The sequence below is a fragment of the Pleurodeles waltl genome, chromosome 12 (assembly GCF_031143425.1).
Source record: "Pleurodeles waltl isolate 20211129_DDA chromosome 12, aPleWal1.hap1.20221129, whole genome shotgun sequence".
Taxonomy (NCBI): Eukaryota; Metazoa; Chordata; class Amphibia; order Caudata; family Salamandridae; genus Pleurodeles; species Pleurodeles waltl.
In genome coordinates, this window is record NC_090451.1 from 82508152 (window position 1) to 82534089 (window position 25938).

At 46.9% G+C, this 25938-nt stretch overlaps 1 protein-coding gene across 1 annotated transcript in view; it reads right to left on the minus strand.

Moving 5' to 3' along the window:
• The window catches only part of LINGO3 (leucine rich repeat and Ig domain containing 3), a 124573-nt gene extending 109183 nt beyond the window's left edge, over nucleotides 1-15390 (minus strand). The window contains exon 1 of the mRNA XM_069217312.1: nucleotides 14752-15390. The gene's annotated coding sequence lies outside the window, so the exon portion shown is untranslated. The remainder of the gene's footprint in view (nucleotides 1-14751) is intronic.
• Nucleotides 15391-25938: the final 10548 nt, after the last annotated feature.

Below are 25938 nucleotides of genomic sequence, written 5' to 3' on the forward strand. Positions count from 1 at the left end.
AAGGCCCTTCTGACCTCCAGGTCTTCAGCACAATTGACCTCAACTCTGCACCTTGACTTTTGATGTACTGGAGGGAGAAACTGGAAATATGCAGCTGGGAAGTTGTGTGCAGGGCTACATTTTCACTGTTTTCTCAATGATAACCCGTATTGACCCAACAGCAAAGTTCCTTTTTACTTTTCTCTTTGGAACTGAAAAATATATAAAAACCAAAGCCGACAAAATGTCTGCGGGACTTTAGAAGACATCAAGGACAATTTTTTTTTTTAATTGATGTCTCTGGATGGGGTCCTTGGACACTGCCTGGAATTGAGCCCCGGTAGATGGGGTCCCTGGGCCATTGTATGAGTTGGGGAGTGGGCCCTAGACTCTCTCCACAAATAAAGATTTCATCGGCTCCTGGAGGATGGGGTCCAAGGGGCCATCAAATGGCTCAGGGAAGGCACCACACACCCTCTCCCTTTAAAATATAATACATACATGGAGGCCCCTGGGGATGGGCTCCCCGAATCCTTTAAATGGCACAGAGAGGGGAACATCCCTTCTCCTTATATTCATGATGTGGCTCCCCGGGACCTAGCCCTCCCCGGGGTGATCCAAATTGAAAAAGGTGCACGTCTTTTTTTCACAATTGACCGCAGTACTATCATCTTTGGCCAGAGGGGATCCCTCTGAGCTGTCCCCACAAGGCCCACGGGGTCAGGGTAGCTCTAACTTGCTCCATATATGTTTTTTAAAACTTGTTTTTGAGGACACTGAGAATGAGTCCCGAGTCCTAAAATGGCTGCCAAACCTCTTTGACGTAAGGCAGCCAATCAAATCTTATCTTTTGAGCTGATGGTCCTGCAGTATTTCCACGGCCTGTACATTTTGAACTTTAATTTCTCCAAAACTACTGAACAGATTTTCACAAAATCACAAAAAGCACACTTTCTTTGTACAGATCTACCTTTCTGCCAGACTTGGTGTAATTCTGAGTAACTGTTTTGGCTGTTGCTGCATCTAAAGTTCATATGGGAAACTGCATGGGGAAATCGTGGTTTGGGACGCCCTTTTTCTTGGTTCCTGCTCGACGTTTCACCTCAAAACTTTCCAGTAACAGTTTGTGAAGATTCGTCAAACAGCAAAACAAAAAATCTATTTTCTCCTAACTATACCTACATAGTGGCAACCGCATCAGTGTGAAATACACAAATATGCAAAGAACATAACAAATTAACAAACATTTTTTTTGTTTATATATATATACTGATTTAGTCCACACTGCTAGCTTTTTGACGAGCTTTAATCACAAGACTTTTACTGTTACACAATTAAATAGCATCTATTCTACAGCAGTGCTCCTCGCCATATGCCCAAGAAAGCAGGATCCCTGGAGTGTTTTTCAGGATAGCCACATAAGATACATTTACATATAATTAATTTCCGAGGCCCGCATTTACATAATTAGTGGTTGTCTACGTATGCTGGCATGGGTCCAGTCTCCTTCGCCCAGCACCGTTCGCCCCCTGATTACAGTAATAGCTTTAGGGAGTAGAGGAAATGCTGGCACACACCCCAGATCTCTTACAAATGAGGTGACCCCGAGCCTGCAGTGATATAATGCACAACTCTGCTGCCTAATACTTCACTTACAGAGTACTGAGCACGTTTCCCCCCTTTCACAATGAAAACTGACATCTTGGGAAATTGTTTTCTGCAGCACAGCAGCATTGCTGTTCTGTCCTTCCTGTGCAGGGAGGGGGGTGCTGAAAACTGCATAGAGTCCTGCCCGGGTGTCTGGTGTCTGTGCTGAATGATGCATGCCACAGGCCTTTTTGGAAATTATTGAGCCAAGGACCTTGAACAGGGCAGATGTGTTTTGGTATTAGCAGTAACATTTATATAAGAGATAAAGTACCCCCTGCTGTACATTATAAGGATATTGCAAGTCATGGAGGAGTTCCATAATCATGTAGAGGAATGAGGCCAAAGGCCAAGTTCCTTTTAAGGTTGTGGATCTCCGAGGTCACGACCACTGATTTTCCCTGTGGGTTCTTTTATGCAGGGCCTTGCAAGCCTTCCTTTCCACAGAGGAGTGCAGGACTCATTGCCTGGCGCTTTTCTTGGTGGGGTGTCAATGAGCTGGAACAATCAGCATCAACAACCCTGCAGAATGCAAAGTTTATAATGTCTGCATCTATGTGTACAGCAAGCACCTGCGGGGCAGTGGGTAAACTGCCCCACTCGGAGCCAAAGTTGTCCCCTCAGCGCACGGCTATCGCTGCTCACTGAGCGAATTCCATCCCTGCAGCCGGATGCCCCGCCTCTTCCTGGTTCGTTCAGGAAGTCGTCACCTGCAGCAGGCAGATTGGCCTAAATGTGGCCTCAATGGAAGGCAGGAGACTTTACACACCTCATAGCCAGGGCCTCTCCAAATCTTGATCGCAGCTTTAGCCAAAGGCAGAGTGTTGGGTAGAAAACTCGGTATAGATCTGAGGGTCACCAAGAAGCACAACCAACGGGCGTGTAGTACTCAGGAGTGAGTAGTAGTGAAAAAACGCGAGGCTCATCGAGACGAGGTCTCCGATTACCAACGCCTTTGGAAGTTGGGTACACAAGTATAGTGTAGGCATTTGTCACTCTTGCCCCCCCGCCACCTCCTCAAAAAAAGAAAATCAAACGTGATCCCTTAGCCCCCAATATCACAATCAGATTAATGGAATCTCTGCCGCATTATTGTTGCGGGCAAAGACTTTAACAGATCTGGCTCAAGGACTGGCCTATTCTTGGCTTTGAAGGTTCTTGGCGATGCAAGTCCCACGGCTGATGGGAGCCTGTCCAGAGGCTGGTGCTGTACCAGTTCAACATCTGTGCTCAAAGCTGAGGTTTCTATCGAGACAAATGGAAAAACACAACATTTCAACGTTGTTTGTTAAGAAGGTGGCACATAAATACATGAGTCAGGCAGTAGGAGCCTTGGTCTGTACAATATCTAGGACTGATTCCCAAAAAGTCCCACATGTTTTGATAGTATTTCTGCTAATATATACAATTGTTTCAAAGGAGCGCACTCTCTGGGTGGCAATTGCCAGGCAAGAGGTTTTACAAGGTGAAGTATCCCTAAAGTTGTGTTTTGTTTTTTAAAAGGGATATTAGCAGCACAGTTTAAACTTGTTTTTCGATGCAGCTGGAAGCACACACAGAGGGCACAGCCTCCAGAGGTGACCTCACTCGCAGGATAGTGGGAAAGTTCTGTCCGGCAGGGAGGGCTGGGAGGAGACAGTCACATGCCGGGCAACGTTTCCTGACAAGCCAGAGTCTCTGGAAAGTGGCTAAGCCTGGGTTAGAGTGATTGACATGCCAGAAAGTATGTGATATCAGTGCCCCAGAAAGGCTGCTGGGCTGGGGCAGGGTCAGCTACGAGTGTGTACCAGAACACTGAGAATGAAGGTATATGTTCTATATGTAACCAATGTAACAGCATATTCTGTACATAAACTAGGTCCATCTATGTACTCCATCCAGATCTTTGATTTACATGTCACTCTTGTCTTAACTGTATACGGTCTGTGAGTGATGAAAGTTTGTACTAGTCTGCCCTGCCGAGTATGTTCTGCAGGGAATGGAAGATTTCCCTTCCTGCCTTTTTTGAGTGAGGGAAGCTTGATTTACCTCTGCCATGCAGTACCCGCTCTAGGAGAAAGCAAAGCTTGCACTGCTGCTGCCCAGCTGGTACTTGTCCTGTGATGGGGTAAGCGCGTGCTGCCACCCTAACCTTACCAGTCCTCTGAAGAAGTGTAGCATGTGCAGGATCTGCCCAAGGGTTAGCTTTTCAATAAAAAAAAGATGCTCCTCCATCTTTAGAAAAAGAAAGGATATATTGAACACATTTGCAGAACAAGCACTATGAACCAGGGATTTTTCACAACATTTGATATGAGATAACAAGTCCTGATGAAGGCCCCGACCCCTTAGGGATTGCTTGATGGCTGAAACGTATCGATAGAAAATAGAGGCAGGGTCTGTTGGTCAACGCTTATTTTATTTTTACTTTTGTGGAAGGAAGCGCTAGTAAAAACATCGTAACTCTTCTCCACATAATTTTAATATAGCTCTAATGATTTAACAACAGGAGAACAGAAATATTAACATTATGAACATAAGTTCACCCAAAGCAGGGAGCCCATAGCTAAGAAACTTTCAACAAGTGAACAAGAGTACTCTTGGATGCTTCCCTGCGTTAGATGTGGGACATTGCATGAAGGTGTACACGAATGGATGATAACCCCGTAGGGGGTTTGACTGGTTCTGTAAGTTTTATGTCTACAGAGAGTAGATGTCCTTTAACACCTCTCACTCCCTTTTTAGTGGGTTAGTGACCTGTGTTGCACCTGCCACATATGTGCGAGAGAATCGTGTGATGTTGTTTCGCCTCCTGCCACCGCCCCTTTACTTATTCTTTTTGTTAGGTAAGCTTGTGGTGCTGCTCTGCGTGTTATACCTTTGTTCTGTTGTGAAACTTGGTGCAAATGTTTCCACTAAACAAAATTCAAAATGGTCCGTAAAGCCTAAATGGACTAACTAACTTTGTAAACTTGTAAAACATGGCTGATAAGTGGCTACATGCAATGTATGACAACATTGCCAACTCTGACATTTTAGACAATCAGGCAGTGCATGCTGGAATTGTGAGTCCATATTGACAGTGGGAAAACAAAACTACAGTCCCCACAATGCAACATCCAGTAGGCTGAAAAGCCAGAACTGGTTGATGGTATCCTATGTCAGGTACCAGCTGGCAGATACGGGAAATGCAAAATAAAATGTAATTCCGGACGTTCTGCCTTTTTTTTAAGGGCAATCAGGGGTTCAGTCGCACAATGGTTCAGAGGGCCCAGATAGCCTTTTCAAAGCAGAATGGAGCATCTCACTGCTAATGGGCTAACATTAACACTCCTTGGAAAAACCAACAGGCATGCTGAAAAGCCCTTCTTTGCCAGAACAATTCTAGCAGCACCATCTGAACCTATCTCACGACGCACTGAGGCAGGAAGTAGAATATGCTGGCACCCCTCTTACTGGGCCCATTCTCGGCCTGGGGACTGATGTGATCTAGATGGGCCCCCTGCAGCACTTATATGATGTGCACTGCCCTGAACAGGTGCAGCACGTGCTGCAGGTACTGCCCCGTGAGGGCAGTGGTACACGTCTTACCGGGTGATTTAGACCCATGTTGTATGTAGATATGTCACAAGGGGAGGGCAGATGTTGTTCCTTGCCTCAGCCCTGCACATTTCAGGGCCCTCTTTTGTTACATGTTTTTAAATAAGAAAACAGAAGACGTCACCTATTCTTTCTTGATGCAGCAAAGGCGGCAACACCACCAATATGCATCAAATACTGAGGCTTCGCTTGTCCCACGGTCAATGTCCACTTAATTACAGCGGCTCCTTAGATCGGAAACCAGAAAGTGACTGACATGCCTGGTGCCGGCGATAAGGAGGAGGCAAACTGGATCAGATCCATCTTAGATCCTGTGTCTGAAACAGGCAAAATGTAAAGAATGTAGTGATAATGCCTGGAAAACCAAAAATATCAGTATGCTACTTTGCGTAGCTTTGCACCACATGTGCACCAACAACAAAACAAAGTAAATAACTCCTATTCGAGTTATTCCTTCTCATGGAAGATTCTTCCAAACACAGCTTTTTTTACATGAGTAATTCTTAGAATTTATGAGGAACTGCCCAACCTCAGCACCTTCAAGGCACAGTCTCTGAGTCTGCTTAGCCCACCTTTAGGACGCGAGTTTGATTGGCCAACTATCCGTTCCGCAAGTAACCTCAAAGTAGTTTGGAATTACATGATATCAGTCTGCAAGAGAGTGATAACCCTGCATCACGAAAATAAGCAACATACCCAACAGGGACTCTACTTTCTCAAGATGTTTTTCAGGAATTCTTTACTAAACACTTAGGTGGAATCGGCTATCCAGGATCGCCCCTGTGGAACTTCTATGCAAGGGTTGTAAGATAAGATTATATTTAATCCTTGATGTCCACTGATCAGTCTGTTAACAGTGGTTAATGCTCTTTGCAGAGGGTGTTAACTGCTGCTAATTGCTCACGTGGCAGTTATGGACCTGTGCAGAATGGGAGGTTGCATAATTAGGGAAGGGCAATTAACAGCTGTTAATGCCTGGTAGCGGGTCGCATTAAGGCTTCTCATTCTACCAATGTCCCCCTACAGCCCTAGACACAGTGACCTGTGCAGAATGGGAGGTTGCATAATTAGGGAAGGGCAATTAACAGCTGTTAATGGCTGGTAGCGGGTCGCATTAAGGCTTCTCATTCTACCAATGTCCCCCTACAGCCCTAGACACAGTGACCTTGTCTGCACAGTGTCCCTGCTTCACTCTCACGGAACCAAGAAACTGCCAAAAAAAGTAGCTAATGTCAGCGATCTGAAGGGTCTGGTTTGCTCTGATAATTTCAGTGTTCCATAGAGGGTGACTTTTTGTTAATAGCGCCTTGACAAGAATGCTGAGGTAAGCAAGGAGATTCTTGCCTCCAGCATAGCAGCTATTTATAATGCAGTAAAATATACATTCACCATGAAAATTGATTCCCCAAGTCACCAGGGTTCCTCTCAAGAATGAAGGCGCGGGCAGGCAGGGGTCAGCAAGTTCTGAATGGGAAGGCCCGGGGTCCGCACTACATTGTTTTCCTTGCACCACAGCCAGTGCTTAATTTCTAAATGAATAAGTGCCCGGGCCCAAAGTGTCACTTGGTAGCCCGCGGCCGCGATGTGGACTATAGGGGGCACTCATTATCAAAGCTGTGTACTCTTAGTTCTTCCTCATGCTTCTTTCATCCACCACGGACACTCCCTGCCTCTTTATCTCACTCTTTCCGGTACTCCTTCATCCCTGCTTTCCTTCTTTGCCACTGTTTTTCTGTCTTTCTCTCCCTACTCCTCCCCCCATTGTGTGCTTTCCCCTCTCTTGCTCCGGGTCAGAGTCTAGTGAAGAAAAATTAAGTGCTGGTCTCCAAAAATGAGGGCAGGTGGTCTCCAAAAATGAGGGCAGGTGGGCTGCACCTGCAACATCAGCTCAAACTAGTTACTGAGCGGAGGAGCTTGTCACGGTACCGCAGCTTCAGTGCGCTACAGAATTGCTGTTAGTTGAACCCGGGTTCAAGTTTTCCAGTGAGCATTTGATGGAGGTTTAGCAGCCACTTTGGGTATCCATCACCAGGGGGCAAGAGAATGAGCCAAGAAGTTATAAATAGAACATACAAAGACATCAGAACTGGCACTCCTTCATACACAGCTGGGAAATGAACTAACTCAGGTGGATAGTGCCACACCAGAAGGCAGAACATCACCTGCCTGGAAAGAAAAAATGCAAAAAAGAGAACACACGAGGACACACTTTGTCCACCTATGACCCCAGAATCTGGAACAATGTCCCCATCTACGTCAAAACGTACCCCAACCATTGTAAACAATCCTGAGTTGTAACTCAGACCTCCCGCCATTGTTCGATGATCTCCTGCGCGTGAGCTGGGCGCGCGCTCTACAAACACCTTTCCATGCATGGGTACAGGGAAGGGTGATCCACAGTGGAATGTGGCCTCAGACACCAACCACCCTACACCAGCCATGAAGCCCACCTTTCTATTGCACTACTGAATATCGAACATAGAAATATTATGATGTAAGAATATAGTGGACAAAAATTGAAGAATAAAATATCAAAATGTAAGTGCATATGGAGGAAGTATAAATGTACTGTTCATGACTCCACATCCAGGCACATTGAAGATAAATATTTTCAGGTATATGTATATAAATATATATATTTAGAGAGAGAGAGCGAGAGAGAGAGAGAGAACGAGAGATACATATATAGAGATATATATAAAGATATATATATATAGATATATATATGTGGAGTGTAGAAAATCTACAATTACTTACCTTTCAATATTTTGGTTCAGTTTCAATATTTTGTCCTCAATATTTCCATACCATGATATTCTGCCTTCTATATTCAGGGGGCTTTCCCACCTCTTTAGACCAGAGATTCTCTACTAAAGCTCCTGTTTTTCAGCGACAGGCAGGCGTCCCTAAGCCTTTCAGCACTCCCTCAGGCAGAGAGATGTATTGAGGCAAGGGCAAAGTGGGCTCTAGCCCAGGGACCCAACCTTCCAGGGCCCCTGACACAGCCAGCTCTGTTCTGCAGGGTCGGGCCCGGTGACTTGCAGTCATTCTTAAACCGATTGTTTTAAATACCGTTTTCCTTTAATTTATTTTTTAGTGCTGGTGGTGTGTGGGAGTCTATTACAAACATTTTGCAGAGAAATGTTATGTTTCATGCAACATCCATAAAACACTTTCTTTAGATCAAAACAGGACCTGACCAGAGGCATGGGAGGGTGTCACAGAGGTTCTTTGCAGTAATATTGGTGAACTGCTGCAGTGTTGCTAAACTGAGACACATGTCACTGTCCTTGAATATTTCATGTAAACATATTTGGAGTCTGGATCTGCCTGTGCAGTCAGTGACCTGGCCAAAAAGGGCAAGAAGGAGCTGAAATTGGATCATAAGTACAAGTCTCTTCAGACCATGGCCCCCGCTCACCGTGCCTGGGGCTCCTCAATGCAAGGCACTTTGAGTTTTTTTAGAACATGGAGTGGGATCTGGGAAGGGATGAAGTTAGACTGCCAAGTGGTGGAATGCAAGATCAGTGGTGTGTATTATGAATGAGCGCTGACAGCTAATATTAGAAGTGACGTAGGAGGAACTTATCAAAAACAAAAGATATTTGTTCATAAATGTTGCTGGCCCCAATGTACAGACTGCACCGCAACCTATGTTTTGTGCTGCTGTGCCATTTATTTTAGAATTGATTTCAAAATATAATTTAATTAGAGGACACAACGCAATCTTTGGGAAGCATTGCAGTATTCGCCCGTGTTGTAAACTGTTATACAATTACTATAATGCAATACAAAACAATATTATGTGCAACGGGCAGGGGAGAACCAACTTAGTTGGGAGGGTTGACTAAATTATGTGCCAAAAAAGGAAAATTATATGGCATAATAGGGCGCATTTTCAAGTAGCAATAGCTTGTTTTGAAATGTTTAATCATTTTAACACTATATTGGCAAATATTTCACCTTAATATTATCAGTTTGGCAGGTAAATACAGCAATCAGCACCTGGAAGGTGACCTGCCTCTGTATGACCAAGGACCCGTGTGCGTGTGGTAACACGTGTGGTAGTGTTTTTGTAACTTTTGATCCATTTGAACTAGACATTTATTTATTAAAATTTTGAAATTGCAAATTTAGTGTGGCAAATATATAATTATATGGAAATACTGAAGCCACAGAACTGCATAATTCCAGTGGCTCTGATTATAGGCCAACAGAATACAGTGCTAGGTCTCCTACATTTCATATAGTAGACAAGCCGTGAGTTGCAGATTATGAGGTCTGCGAAGCTGCAAATTATTTTTTACTCTTTTGAAGATCTAGTGAAAATGTTTTCACATTGCCACTTTCGGGCGAACTTTTGACTTTCACGACAATTTGTGTTGCACACGTCATTATCTAACACTACCAGATAGATTTTGCATGAGATGTACTCTGTACACTCCTCAGAGTACTCATGGTGCCTGTCTGTTGTGCAAAGCCATTGTGCATAGAAAAACAACTCCAAACAAAAACATGCAGAGAAACTTTTTGCACAAAATTTCCAGCTTGGTTGAGTTCAATTAATGTAAAAATGATTTCACCATATGCGGAGAATTATCTTGCCATGTGGTAAAAAAAAACTTGCTGCCGACATATCTAGAACACTGACATAGCGCTGCAACAGCACACTCATGACGCAAACTCCCAAATGCAGCAGAGACAGCCATAATTCATGTCACTCGTGCAAAAGGCCCACCATGCAGCAGATGCATCCCTAAAATGCACCTCTGGTGCAGGAACAGTGATGCAGCAGACGTACCCGTGCTCGGCTACCTGTGTACGGCATGTCAAACATGCACACATGCAACACACCTGCAACACAGACACACACTTGGAGCGCAATGATCCTTGGAAGAAATTGCCCCATGCAGCAGACTCTCATTAGTAGCAGGCCGGGTGATGCAAGAGAGTGGCCAGTGCTGCACACAAATCCCTACTCACATTTGCAGCAGTCATACATGGCGGAGACTCCCCCCATGCTGCAGATTTACTTCTGCAGCAAACTCAGTAGCGCAGATAAATCACTTGTTCAGTAGACTTACCTCTGCATTTGAAATGTCTGTGCTGCAAACTCACACCTGGTCATGCAGCACACTTACACCAATTTTCCTGACTCAAACCCATGCAGCAACCACACTCATGCAGCAGGCTAACATGTTCAGCAAACTGTCCGCCAGCAGTAGACTCACACATGCCGCAGACTTACACCAATGTACCTGACTGAAACCCATGCAGCAACCACACTCATGCAGCAGGCTGACTTGTTCAGCAAACTGTCCGCCAGCAGTAAACTCACACATGCCGCAGACTTACACCAATGTACCTGACTGAAACCCATGCAGCAACCACACTCATGCAGCAGGCTGACTTATTCAGCAGACGGTCCGCCAGCAGTCGACTCACACATGCCGCAGACTTACACCAATGTACCTGACTGAAACCCATGCAGCAACCACACTCATGCAGCAGGCTGACTTGTTCAGCAGACGGTCCGCCAGCAGTAGACTCATACATGCCTCAGACTTACACCAATGTACCTGACTGAAACCCATGCGGCAACCACACTCATGCAGCAGGCTGACTTCTTCAGCAGACTGTCCGCCAGCAGTAGACTCACACATGCCTCAGACTTACACCAATGTACATTACTAAAACCCATGCGGCAACCACACTCATGCAGCAGGCTGACTTGTTCAGCAGACAGTCCGCCAGCAGTAGACTCACACATGCTGCAGACTTACACCAATGTACCTGACTGAAACCCATGCAGCAACCACACTCATGCAGCAGGCTGACTTCTTCAGCAGACTGTCCGCCAGCAGTAGACTAACACATGCTGCAGACCTACACCAATGTACCTGACTGAAACCCATGCGGCAACCACACTCATGCAGCAGGCTGACTTCTTCAGCAGACGGTCCACCAGCAGTAGACTCACACATGCAGCACACTTACACCAATGTACCTGACTCAAACCCATGCAGCAACCACACTCATGCAGCAGGCTGACTTGTTCAGCAGACTGTCCGCCAGCAGTAGACTCACACATGCCGCAGACTTACATCGATGTACCTGACTAAAACCCATGCGGCAACCACACTCATGCAGCAGGCTGACTTGTTCAGCAGAAGGTCCGCCAGCAGTAGGCTCACACATGCAGCACACTTACACCAATGTACCTGACTGAAACCCATGCAGCAACCACACTCATGCAGCAGGCTGACTTGTTCAGCAGACGGTCCGCCAGCAGTAGACTCACACATGCAGCACACTTACACCAATGTACCTGACTGAAACCCATGCAGCAACCACACTCATGCAGCAGGCTAACTTGTTCAGAAGACTGTCGGGCGGTAGTGGACTCAAACATGCAGCAGACTTGCACCAATGTACCTGAGTCACATCCATGCAGAAACCACACTCTTGCAGCAGGCTGATTTGTTCATCAGATTGTCGGGCACCAGTAGACTCACACATTCAGCAGTTTTTGGCAGTCTGGTATTTACCTTTCTGCCAGACTAACGCTTGATTACAGATTCACAGCAGTCAGTAGATTCACAGTTGACCTGCAGCAAATACACACCTTGCACAAGGACACACACTCTGGCTGCAGACTGACATCTAGTGAACAAAATCTGGGCATGGGATTCAAACTAATGCAGCAGAAATAACAGCCGGGGAGAGGTCTTACTAGCAGCAAACTCATCGGCATCAGGCTCACCTGCATCAGTATAATGCGCAAGACTCCCAACGCACAACATGCAGCTTTGAAGCTCTGCCTCGCCCATACAGCACTCACTCATGCAGCAGACCCTTCTGTGCATCTTACTCAACCAGACAGCAAATGTGCACATGCATGCAATTCACTGCGATGCAGTGTACTCAAGAGTGCAGCCAGCATCAAACACACATTCTTGCAACAGATGTATGCATGCAACAGACTCACCTGTTTGGCAAATGCACACCTGTGCAGCAGAATCACTCATGCTACAAACTGGATCCCTAGAGCAATGTCCCTCCTACTGAACACTCTCTGAAGTAATGGATGCATCTAATGCGACAACTCACTTGTGCAACAACTCAGCCATGTTGCGGGAACTCACCTAGTAATAATAATAACTTGTTTGATATAGCGGATCGAACAGTGACTCACCTGGAGACCTCTTCCATACAGAAGATATTTACATACAACAGACACACACCCATGCATAAGACCTGTGTGACAGATTCACCCTTGCAGCAGACTCAATGGTGCTGCAGACTCACTGAGAAAGCACTCACTTGTGCAGCAAATACATCCCTAAGACTCACCTGCACAACACATACAGCCATGTCTGAGGCTCACTTTGAAGTCATCTCACCAATTCAGCAGACGCCCTGCACAATATACTCTCTATCACAGAGTAGACTTGCATGCCTAGCACACTCTCCTTGCAGTAGAATTCACTATGCATAAAACTCCCCCTTGCAGCAGATGCAACTATCCAGCGTTTGCCCTTGCAGCAGACACGCCTGCACAGTAGACTCACCCATGCAGCAGACTCACGTCTGCAAATTCTCCTTGCAGCAGGCACTAGCATGCAGTAGGTCCACCCGTGCACGTTACAATAGTGCAACACATCCTTTTAGCAGACTAATATGCACACCAGACTGACCTGTGTAGTAGACATGCATCGGTAGCAAACTCTGCTTGCAGCAGACTCTACCATGCCCAAAACTCTGCCACTCAACTTATAGATCTGGGCAGCACTCATGCAGCACACTCGCCTACATGCCAGACGGACCCATGCACGAGAACTGCATCGGTAGTAAAGTCTGCTCACAGAAACTCAGCCACGCAGCAGATACACTGCCCAACACTCACTCCTGCAACAGACTTGCCTGAACACCACACTCAATTATGCAGCAGGGTCGCATGGATGGCAAATTCCCCTTGCAGCAGACAGTACAATACCATGCAGAAAATTCACGGAGCAGCCTCTACACTTGTGCAACACTCACGCATTTAGCAGACTTGCCTTCGCACCAGACTGACCTGTGCAGTAGACCTGCATCTGTAGTAAGCTCACTTGCAGCAGACGCTACTATGCACAAAACTGAGCCATGCAATAGCTAGATCTGTGCAGCACTCAGGAAGCAGCCACCTGCATGCCAGACTGACCCACGCAGCAGACCTGCATCTGCAGCAATATCTGCTTGCAGCAGACTCTACTATGCACAGAACTCAGCCATGCAACAGATAGACCTGCACATTACTCCCTCCTGCAGCAGACTCACCTGCACACCACACTCAGCTATGCAGCAGAGTGTTATGGATATCAAACACTCCCTGCTGCAGACTTCGTAATACTGCAGAGTCACCTGTGTTGGCAGCAGTAGCATCATGAATGCGACTGACTCTCCTGGAGAGCAGATACACTCCCTGCAGCATACTCGGCGGTGCAACAGACTAACCTCCTGGAGCAGGCTCACGCTCCAACACTTACCCATGCAGCAGACTCGCTAATGTAGCAGTCACATAATCTGCAGGAGTCTCACGCTTGCAATAAACAGAAATACGCAACTGATTCATCATTGTAGGAGACACACGTCATGCAGGAGCCTCACACATGCAGCAGAATTACCAGAGCAGTAGACACACGTCCTACAGACACCTCACACATGCAGCAGATTTACCACTGCACGAGACACGCGTCCTGCAGGAACCTCACATGTGCAGTAGACTCACCAGTGCAGGAGACACATGTCCTGCAGAAACCGCACACGTCCAGCCGACTGATCAGTGCAGGAGACACACGTACTGCAGGAACCTCACACATGCAGCAGAATTACCAGAGCAGTAGACACACGTCCTACAGACACCTCACACATGCACAGATTTACATTGCAGGAGACACACGTCCTGCAGGAACCTCACATGTGCAGTCAATTCACCAGTGCAGGAGACACACGTCCTGAAGATACCTCATACGTTGCAGGAGACACACGTCCTGCAGGAACCGCACACGTGCAGCCGACTGATCACTGCAGGAGACACACATACTGCAGGAACCGCACACGTGCAGCAGACTTCCTAGTGCAGGAGACATGCTCCCTGCAACAACTCCCACTTGCAGCAGACTCACCAGTGCATGAGACGCAGATCTTGCAGGAACTTTAACTTGCAATAGACTCGCCAGTTCAGGAGACACGCGTCCCGCAGGAACCTCACACTTGCAGGAGACTCATCAGTGCAAGAACCACGCACCCTTCAGCAACTCACAATTGCAGCAGACTCGCTATCGCAGGAGAAAAGGGTCCGACAGGAACCCCACACATACAACAGAGTTTCTAGTGCAGGAGACGCGCCCTGCAGGAACCCCACACATACAACAAAGTCACCAGTGGAGGTGACACGCGTCTTGCAGGAACCCCACTCATGCAGCAGAGTTACCAGTGCAGGAGACACGCGTCCTGCAGGAACCCCACACACATGCAGCAGTCAGTCAGTGCGCAGGGACTCACCCTGCAGACTCCGCAGCCCCTCTTCCTGCTTCCATGCCCGGTGCTCGGCGTCCCCGGCTCTGCATCACCCCGCGGCCGCCCTCATCTGCAGCCGCTGCGGCTCTCTGGCCGGCTCGGCGGTCCCGGTGCCGCACCGGGGGGCTCCGGGAGTCCCTTGCTCCCCTCCTCGGGGGTCTGCAGCCCAGAGAGGTCGGTGCCCTGGCGGTGGACCCCGCGGAGGTCTGCGGTGCCCGGACCCGGCACTGCCCGCGGCTGAGAGTGTGACGGACTGACTGTCTGAGCCTCCGCCTCGGGGGCGGGAGCCGGACCCTGGCGACCCCCTCCCGCAGGAGCCCGTGTGCGCGGCTCGCCTCAGTGGGATCACACACACGGTGTGTGGCAATGTGCCCGCTCTGCGCGCACCCCTGTGTGTCACCCCCTCCCGCTGCAGCCAGTGTGCAGCAATGTCTCAGTGTCCACACTCCGTGCTCACCCCAGTGTGTGTCACAGTGTTTGCCCCTCCCACTGCAGCCTGTGATGTCTCAGTGTCCACTCTATGCTCACCCCAGTGTGTGTCACTGTGTGTGGCCCCCTCCCACTGCAGCCCGTGTGCGCGGCTCGCCTCAGTGGGATCACACACACGGTGTGTGGCAATGTGTCCGCTCTGCGCGCACCCCTGTGTGTGTCACTGTGTGTGACCCCCTCCCACTGCAGCCTGTGTGCAGCACTGTCTCAGTGTGTCCACACTCAGTGCCCACCCGTGTGTGTGTCACTGTCACAGTGTGTGCCCCTCCCACTGCACCTCTGTGTGTGTGTCACTGTCACACAGTGTGTGTCTCTCCGACTGCAGCCTGTGTGCAGCAATGTCTCAATGTGTCCACTCTGTGCTCACCCCAGTGTGTGTCACCGTGTGTGACCCCTTCCCACTGCAGCCTGTGTGCAGCAATGTCTCAGTGTCCACACTCTGCGCGCACCCCGGTGTGTGTCACTGTCACAGTGTGTGCCCCTTCCACTGCAGCCTGTGATGTCTCAGTGTCCACTCTATGCTCACCCCAGTGTGTGTCACTGTGTGTGACCCCCCTCCCACTGCAGCATGTGTGCAGCAATGTCTCAGTGTCCACACTCTGCGCGCACCCCTGTGTGTGTCACTGTCACAGTGTGTGCTCCTCCCACTGAAGCCTGTGTACAGCAGTGTCTCAATGTGCCCACACTCTGCGCGCACCCCTGTGTGTGTCACTGTCACAGTGTGTGCTCCTCCCACTGAAGCCTGTGTACAGCAGTGTCTCAATGTGTCCACACTCTGCGCGCACCTCTGTGTGTGTCACTGTGTGTGACCCCTTCCTGCTGGAGCCCGTGTGAGCAGCTCGTCTCAGTGGGATCTCTCTCACACTCACAGTGTGTGTGACAATGTGTCCACAGTGTGCGTACCTCTGTGTGTGTGTCATACAGTGTGCGCAGCTCGCCTCAGTGGGATCTCTCTCACACACACAGTGTGTGATTCTCCCACTGCAGCCTGTGTGCAGCAACGTCTCGATGTGTCCCCTCTGTGCGCACCCCTGTGTGTGTCACTGTGTGTGACCGCCTCCCACTGCAGCCTGTGTGGAGCAATGTCTCAATGTGTCCACACTCTGTGCGGACCTGTGTGTGTCACTGTCAAACAGTGTGTGCCTCTCCGACTGCAGCCCGTGTGCAGCAATGTCTCAGTGTCCACACTCTGCGCGCACCCCTGTGTGTGTGTCACTGTCAAACAGTGTGTGCCTCTCCGACTGCAGCCCGTGTGCAGCAATGTCTCAGTGTCCACACTCTGCGCGCACCCCTGTGTGTGTGTCACTGTCAAACAGTGTGTGCCTCTCCGACTGCAGCCTGTGTGCAACAATGTCTCAGTGTGTCCACACTCTGTGCGCTGCTCTGTGTGTGTGACACAGTGTGCGCATCTCGTCTCAGGGGGCTCTCTCACACACAGTGAGTATAGAAATGTGTCCACACTGTGCGCACCTCAGTGTGTCCCACTCAGTGTGTGATTTACCCAATGGAACCTCTGTGCGCAGCTCTGTTTCTGTGGGCTTTCTCTCTCACACACACTGTGTGCGCAGCTCTCTGTACGTCACACAGTGTGTTGTGTTCTCAGCTCTGTCTCAGAGTGTCTCTTCCCACAACAGTGTGTTGAGCTGTGTCTCAATGTGTTCCACACTCGGTGTGTAGTGACTATGAAGGCTGTATCTCATTGTTTGTGTACTAACTTCTCAGCTTGCTCTCAACTCCGTGCGCAGCTCTGCGTGTGCGCGCTCGCGTGACTCTCACGCGCGATGCTTGTCATTCGAGTAGCTCTCGCTGTGTAGGTGAATGCAGCTCACTGCTTGTGCACGCCATTCGCCTTACCCTGTGTGCGTAATACTCTTGCTCGGCGTGTGTGTGCACGCGTGTTTGTGTGTGAGAGATGGAGCCGCCTGCTGTAACCCTATCACCATGTACCACGGCTCTTTCCCTGTCTGAGTGCGCTCCTCGCTTCTATCCTGCCTGTGAGTGCGCCCATCTCTCTCATATGTGCAGCACGTGTGTGTGCGTGTTACGTTGGTGTTCTCCATTCACTTCATGTGTTCACCGTCTCTCTCAGTCTTACATACCCAAGCAGATCGTCACGCACGGTGCGTGACGGCTACGCTCGCTCCATCTTTACTTTGGGCACCCAGCTGCCCTCATCACCAGCTGTAGCACTCACTCATTTAGCGTTAGTTCCTCTCCACCTCACTGTGTGTGCAGCTCTCCCATTTTGCTGTGAAAATCTCTCTCGTACGTGTCTCTCGTAGCTTTTTGACTATAGCTCCCTCCCTCCCCCTGCAGGAAGCTCTCTTAATCATGGTGTAGCGCCCCTCTTAATGTCTAACCCACTCACTACGTGTTTGCGAAGCTGGCTTTCCTTCACTGTGTGTAGAATTTCCATAGAGTTTCTATATCTAACTCCATATATACCTTGGTAATGTACACAATCTAGGTACATGGATGTGGATTAAGAACAGTAAATCAACACCTCCCACCGGGCACTTGCCTCTTCTATATGTTGTCCCTCAATGTTCTGGTCATGATATTTGGATTAGTTCATATTCTGATTTCGATATTCCCTACCACAATCCAAAAATGAATACCTTGAGTTAAGCAAGTTTTGCATCTGTAATAATCTGATTTGCAGCTTTATACACAAACACATCCCTCTTTCATCATTAATGCAGATTAGTTGCCTGGAATACAGTGTGACTGGGGGGGGGGGGGGGGTGCATCAGATTTGCCTTCTGACAGTTATCCTATGGCCCAAAGAGATATGGAGCTGAGAGTCAATGATTTGGGATTGACCCCCATGTTGTTTACCTAAGACTGTCTGTGTTCTGCCTCCTGCTGGAGGTTGGCAAGCCACACAATTCAATGGTGGAGCTGAGTCAGAGTCCAGGCTGGGGACCTAAAATGCCCTAAGTACCAAAGTAGGAGCCACGTCTTCCAAAGACCCATCCAGGGAGGCGTGCAGCGAGTGGCATGTAGAAGTATGACAAGAATCTCTCAAATTCAAAATTACTTTTTTCATTTCTGAATGTTTCAATTCTCTACACAAGATTACATTACTACCTTGAGCTGCAGTTTACACAACCCACAAAGGAAATCTTTGGATTTAGTGATGAAAACCCTGATATCAGTGAGATGGATGAAGAGACTAACAAATTTGTTGTGTACTCTACAGAAAATGTTAATATTATTACCACATTTGAAGTCTAGTATATTGAGACACTTAAGCACACAATATGCTGAAATGAATCATGCCTAAGTGTTTCCAAATGTTGCTGTTACATAAATTAGTCAAACTGAGAAAAATGGTGTTACCAAGATCACACATTTTGGTCACGTGAGGAGGTTTGGATCAGACTGGTGTAATTCAGGCAAAGAAAGCATCACTTTGCTTTACTTGCTCTATATCAGAGGCCACTAATGTGTACATTGCAGTTTCTAAAGAGGCATAGTACACTGTAACCTATTACAATGGTGAAAATTTAAAGGTAAAGTAGCTGAGGGCTTCATTTATACGTAAATGTCACAAGCCTACCATGAGTTAAGTGACAAAAACCTCTTTCCAAAACACATAATATCGGTAGAGGCAATACAAGAATATAAAACACCATTGCCTCATTGTATGAAAGTGTGTAGGTGCTTTAGGCTTTGGCAGAATAAGTGAATAATGAATAGGTTATAACATAATCGGATCACTAACAGAATATTGGAAACAAAAATATTGTGTGGACAGAATATCATGTGAAAAATATCGAGGACCAAAATATTGAGAAGATGAGTGCAAATAGGTAAGTATAGAATTACTATTCTCAACTCCACATCTACATACCTCAAACGTGCCGGTGCCCAAAGCCCTCCTCTGAAACATGCAGCTGCTGCAATGAAATGTCCAACCACAGAATACCTAGGCAATATAATCCTGAAGCCATTTCGGGCCTCTTCACTCCATTTACAGACACTCCTGCCCTTTCAGTTCACTCTTGCAGCTTTCTGCTTTCCCTCTTTGTGAAGCTTTCCTGTTTTTCTCTTCCTCCGTCTTTCCTATGTGTCTTTTGGTCGCAGTAAATGCGTGAGGCAGAAGAATAAGTGCTGACCATCTAAAATAAGTGCTGGTGCTCTGCAACAGAGACAACAAGCACAAATTAAGCACTGTATATATATATATATATATATATATATATATATATATATATATATATATATATTCATGGTACATATATATGGAGTTACATATAGTAAACTTTACCTACTTATACAAATTTAGCTACACAATATTTTCGTCCTCAAAATTCTTGACACAATATTTTGTCCCACAATATTTGTGTTTCTGATATTCTGTCTAAACACCAAACATAATCAGAGTGTATGTGATGGAATACAAGGGAAGAAAAGGCAATGGGGATGCCAAACATGAGATGCTTGGCTATGTATATCACTGGCAAACTGAAGAGGGTGTAGAAACAGAATCATTTAACCTAGTTTTGCTTGCCCTCCGACATTCCCCACCACTTTACAGAGTCGGCTACCACCTTATCAAGCTTTTGTATTGTCAAACTATCCAATCCAAAACAGTAACTACCCAGTGTCATGAAGGTAATCAAAATATAGGTTGTTTTACTATCCTTACCTCCACATCTCTGCACCTTGATGATCAGGTGGCTGGTGGCCCCCCAGCACCTAGATCTGCAGGGAAGGTGTGCCTGGTTCGCTAGGTGATTTATGTATTTACATTTCAATAACCGTATGACTGCACTTATGTGATCAATCTCGATCTGAGCATCCCCAGTGAGCATCCACCACAATACGCTTCTGGGAGCAGCCAGCAACCACCTCTCTGCCGATACAGTGAGGGGCCTTTAAAACCCCATTTAACACAAACAAGTTAATGTATGCTATGATGGTTTCATGAAGGACATTGAGTTACCTGCCACACCAAATAGGGGTTACACAGTAGTCCTAGGCTGCCATCTAGTGGCACTGCCAACTTATTGCAAAAGGCTAATAAAAATTAACTTTCTTAATTTCCATTTTACCCCATATGCTGAAATTCCTCACACTGTTCCTGCTCACCATGATCTATTTGCCGTACATGGGGGCACCGTTTTACTTCACCTCCTCACGCCTCCATAATGATATGTTCTTTTTCCCAATTTTCCAGAAACTCCTAGCCTGCGTGCGGATTATAAATGCTTAGTCCCGATTGCAGCCAATATTCCATACCCTCGTTGTCTGAATATATACAGGCCATCGATCACTCTTAAGCGGCATCTTTGCAGGAGATGGGCAGATTCTCTCTCCCAAATCCCTTTCAGTAGCATCTCATCAGCTTAAAATGACTAAATGAGCAGATGGAGGAGTTGAATTTGCCAGAAATAACTGGCCCGGGCTCAAGTGTTACTAAATATCGTTATCACAGCTGGGGACAGATGTTGTAGCACATTAACAGGGTGTGAGCTCTTCAGTTGTGGTGCCAAGATTATGTAGGTCTTTAAAAGTATTAAACTTCCACTCAAGTGCCTTCCCTAAACCTCCCAGCTCAACACGGAGACATGGCAGCTCCTGCATGTATAGTATTCTGGTGTTGGTCCCTAATGACACCCCAGTGAATTCTGGTACTTGCAGTCTTTCATATCACATCAATTTTAGCATTCAGGTGTTGGCTCCACGTGAGCCGACAGGGTATTCTGGCATTTGCAGTATTTCACATATCAGCTATTCATACTTGGCCTAATCTAAATTCCTGATCAGTTTGCATATAAGCAATTTTCTCAATTATATTTGACAGGCTTTACCGATTTTTGGAGAGGTCAGCTTTTCAACAGCTTTGAATGCCGCAAAAAATAGCAGCCAAATGCCTTCATTCCGAAGCACGGATGTAGTCCGTGTAAACCATATATCCCAAAAATACCTGGGCAACATCTATTTGTACATAACATTTTACACGATCTTCTGCATATCTGGAATGGGGTGAGCACAATATCGTATGACACAGAAGTCTTTAAAGCCCATTTCTCCACAATGGGGTGATTGCAGGTGAAGTCACAAACACGGTCAGTAGAGTCGAGTGGCCTTGATGGATCTGTGAAATACTCTTGGCAAAGGAAGTGGTTTTGTCCCAAAGCAGGATATGTGGCTGCCAGATACACGCGGTGGCTACTTACTGCAAACTTCTCTTCACCTGGTTGAAAGAAACCTTAATGACTAAAGGATGCTCTGAAAAACAAGGTAATCTTTGTAAAACAAATTTCAGCAGTTTCTTACCCTTATACAAATTAATTTTAATATATCTTTGTTAAAAACCAAACATGTTTACAGTAATTTTAATAACACAAAAGGATGATGGACATAGTGCTGAACAATGCAAACACTCACCCCCAGTCACAGATCTGGGTTTAATCCATCGTTCTTTTGCTCACCATGCCACCCCAGTTTGGACCCAGCCATATGCAAATCAGTCTTGACCCTGTTCCTCATGGGAACGGTCCAGCCCGAACTGCCAGGCCACGTCCTCCCTGGACCAGAAACAAGCATCCTGGGACCGGTTTCAGGGTATCACCCTTCATCAGCCAGGCTAGCTTGAATCCAGTGGCACAGTGAGCAAGGGACCCACGTCTGGGCATACCCTTCCCACTTGGGGGCAACTTTAGCAACACAAAAGGATGATGGACGGAGTGTTGAACAATGCAAACACTCACCCCCAGTCACAGATCTGGGTTTAATCCATCGTTCTTCTGCTCACCATGCCACAGCAGTTTGGACCCAGCCATATGCAAATCAGTCTTGACCCTGTCCCCCAGGGGAACAGTCCAGCCCGAACTGCCAAGCCACGTCCTCCCTGGACCGGAAACAAGCATCCTGGGACCAGTTTCAGGGTATCACCCTTCATCAGCCAGGCTAGCTTGAATCCAGTGGCACAGTGAGCGAGGTGGATTAATCCCAGATCTGTGCTGGGGGTGAGTGTTTGCATTGTTCAGCACTCCGTCCATCATCCTTTTGTGTTGCTACAGTAATTTTAATCACTGCTATCTTATGTTTAAAAAATAATCATGATTAAACCTGGCTCCAAGAAGATATAAAAATATACGTTTTTGAGGGATATTTGAGGATTCCATCATGGCTGAGAGTGCACTGGGGGTTTACAATAGAGAGACACTTTGTGACACTGGGGACACCTTGTGATACTGTTGGTGCAGTCAGAGAGACACTTTGTGACACTGGGGACACCTTGTGATACTGTTGGTGCAGTGAGAGAGACACTTTGTGACACTGGGGACACTTTGTGGTACTGTTGGTGCAATCAGAGTGACACTTTGTGACACTTGGGACACTTTGGGGTACTGTTGGTGCAGTCAGAGAGACACTTTGTGACACTGGGAACACTTAGTGATACTGTTGGTGCAGTGAGAGAGACACTTTGTGACACTGGGGACTCTTTGTGATACTGTTGGTGCAGTGGGAGAGACACTTTGTCACACTGGGGACACTTTGTGATACTGTTGGTGTAGTCAGAGAGACACTTTGTGACACTGGGGACACTTTGTGATACTGTTGGTGCAGTCAGAGAGACACTTTGTGACACTGGGGACACTTAGTGATACTGTTGGTGCAGTCAGAGAGACACTTTGTGACACTGGGGACACTTTGTGATACTGTTGGTGCAGTCAGAGAGACACTTTGTGACACTGGGGACACTTTGTGATACTGTTGGTGCAGTCAGAGAGACACTTTGTGACACTTGGGACACTTTGTGATACTGTTGGCGCAGTGAGAGAGACACTTTGTGACACTGGGGACTCTGTGATACTGTTGGTGCTTTGAGAGAGAAACTTTGTGACACTTGGGACACTTTGTGGTACTGTTGGTGCAGTGAGAGAGACACTTTGTGACACTGGGGACACTTTGTGATACTGTTGGTGCAGTCAGAGAGACACTTTGTGACACTGGGAACACTTAGTGATACTGTTGGTGCAGTCAGAGAGACACTTCGTGACACTGGGGACACCTTGTGATACTGTTGGTGCAGTCAGAGAGACACTTTGTGACACTGGGAACACTTAGTGATACTGTTGGTGAAGTCAGAGAGACACTTCGTGACACTGGGGACACCTTGTGATACTGTTGGTGCAGTGAGAGAGACACTTTGTGACACTGGGGACACTTTGTGGTACTGTTGGTGCAGTGAGAGAGACACTTTGTGACACTGGGGACACTTTATGATACTGTTGGTGTAGTCAGAGAGACACTTTGTGACACTGGGGACACCTTGTGATACTGTTGGTGCAGTCAGAGAGACACTTTGTGACGCTGGGGACACTTAGTGATACTGTTGGTGCAGTGAGAGAGAAACTTTGTGACACTGGGGACACTTTGTGATACTGTTGGTGCAGTCTGGGTTTAAGGTCCACACTGTAGCAGGCTCAAGCTGGTTGCCTCGTTTTACTAAATGTATCTGTCAGTGCTTAATGTCTAAACATATAACTGGCAGGACCCCCATCAGGAGGCCGCTGCAGCTGGCACCACCCATCGCCCCTCCTAGTGCTGCCAGTGCTAGTACCAACTCAACCATTAACCATCACTCTCCTACAAGTGTGACCATTCAGTGTATCCCAGGCCCCTATAGCTATAAGAATGGATTGGTTGGCAGGCACTAATAATTTTTAGTGTATATTAACTAATTAAATAACTTTTAGTGAGATCACCTCTAAATTAGACAAACAGCACCACCTCGTGGCAGACTATCATACGTGCTGGTGTTGACAATTAAGTGCCAGTGCTGAGCACCGGAAACCACTGGCTCAAATTAAGCACTGATGCCTAAGTGGTATTTGTATATTTCAAACCTAGCCAAATGGCAGCAGAGCACTGTACAGAGTCAAAGGCAAAGATACAAATAGTGATTGGAGGGGTAGCTTGGATCATGAATCAATAGTGGAATATTATTGTGTTGTGACATAGCGCTCTTTAAGGAGGGGTGTCTTCAGATCTTTCCTAAATTGGAGCAGAGTTGTGAGGGTCCTTGTGCGAATTAAGTTAAATATAAGGTACTAAAAACAAGCTACTTTCCAGTGTACGGCATAATACCAGGGGGGCATCATTGCATATATTATGTTTCCTTATTGAAATGTATATATCATGTTTCAACTATTTCTATGGTCTAGTGACAAGGAGAAAAGTCAAGAGTTGTTTGTTGCAGCTCGCTTTATCACTGTTTTTATAAGTTTTCCCTGTTAATTTTTAACCGAAAGAGACCACACAGAGTTCACCAACACCTGACTGCTAGGAGAGCTAGTGTGGGACCATAACTGCCCGCCTTGTTTTCAAGGATGTAGCATTCCTTGGGAAGCATGTGTGGCAGCCGGCTGGTTTAGTGGGTGCAGCCTTTTTACTCTATTCATGGGGTAAGTTCTATCGGTATCTGCGGAAATGCTTGCAACTTCTCACGAGGGCTGGATTTAGGTTTAGGAGGATGGGTTACTTCATCACAACAGTGACAGATAGGCCGTTCACCGAAATATAAATCCTCAGATGGGATTTATATTTCGGCGGATGTGCTACCCGTCACCGTTGTGATGGAGTCCCGTCTGCCGAATTCTAAATCAGGCCCTACAACTCTAAAAGGTAAATCTCTGTAACCTTGAGATGATCTGACTGAAGCAGAAAACAGACTCTGATCTGTTAGAGAGACCTGGACAGAATCCCAGGTCAACATCTCTAATTCTTCTCCAATGTAGAGAAAATTATAGTCAAGAGTTGCCCAGTCTATGTCATGGGTAGTTCAGGCCATAGCTGATGCCTGGCTGTCATGCAAAGCCTTCAAACTGCAACCGATTGTGCATTAAATCAATATATAGAATTCCATCAGATAGTTGCAATACAGCAGACCAAGTGCAAGAGTTGGAGTGGACTTTATGGAACCGACTTCTACCACAATCAGTGCCATTAAGTTTATTCCATCCATACAACTTTCTAAGAACACTCCCGCCACCCTACCCTACTTGGTGGCAATGGGAGTTTACTCGAACCTCACATTCCACAGATCGAGGTCTATGTTCCTTGCATTTAACCAGCACAGTGTTAAGGTGGTGGTTGCAGCAAACATGGATGGGGAGTAACTGGAAGCTGAATGCCAAGGCAGAGATCCTAGTTGTTGGCATTAATCGACAACAACGGGGCAGGGCTCTGTGGCCGGGTAAGTCCCCCGCGATTGATCTCAAGAGATTTATCAACGCAATCCAATAAAATGGCAACCTCTTCTAGCTGTGGGCAATGTAATATTGCCATTCCAGGAACAGGCACATGCACATTCCACTCGGCATCCTTCTCTCAAACGCTAAGTCTGCCCATTTATGCACTGTCAACGTCACTGAGTGTCTTGTGTAATGTTCACTTTTATAGCCTAGTGCCCACCAGAATTCTCATGCAGCATGTTTGTTACACTGGTGTCATGTGGCTTGTCCGATACAATGGTGAACCACGCTCCTATGTTGACTATTTCCCCACCTCAATTCCCGCTTATGTTCAACACCAAATGTTACTCTGTAATGGCCACTTCTTGGTCTTTGCACTATTAAAACCTCATCTTTCATCTTGAATTCATTCTCTTGCTTCTTCCATATAGCTCACTGCTTACTCTTCTCCCATGGTCAGGACATATTT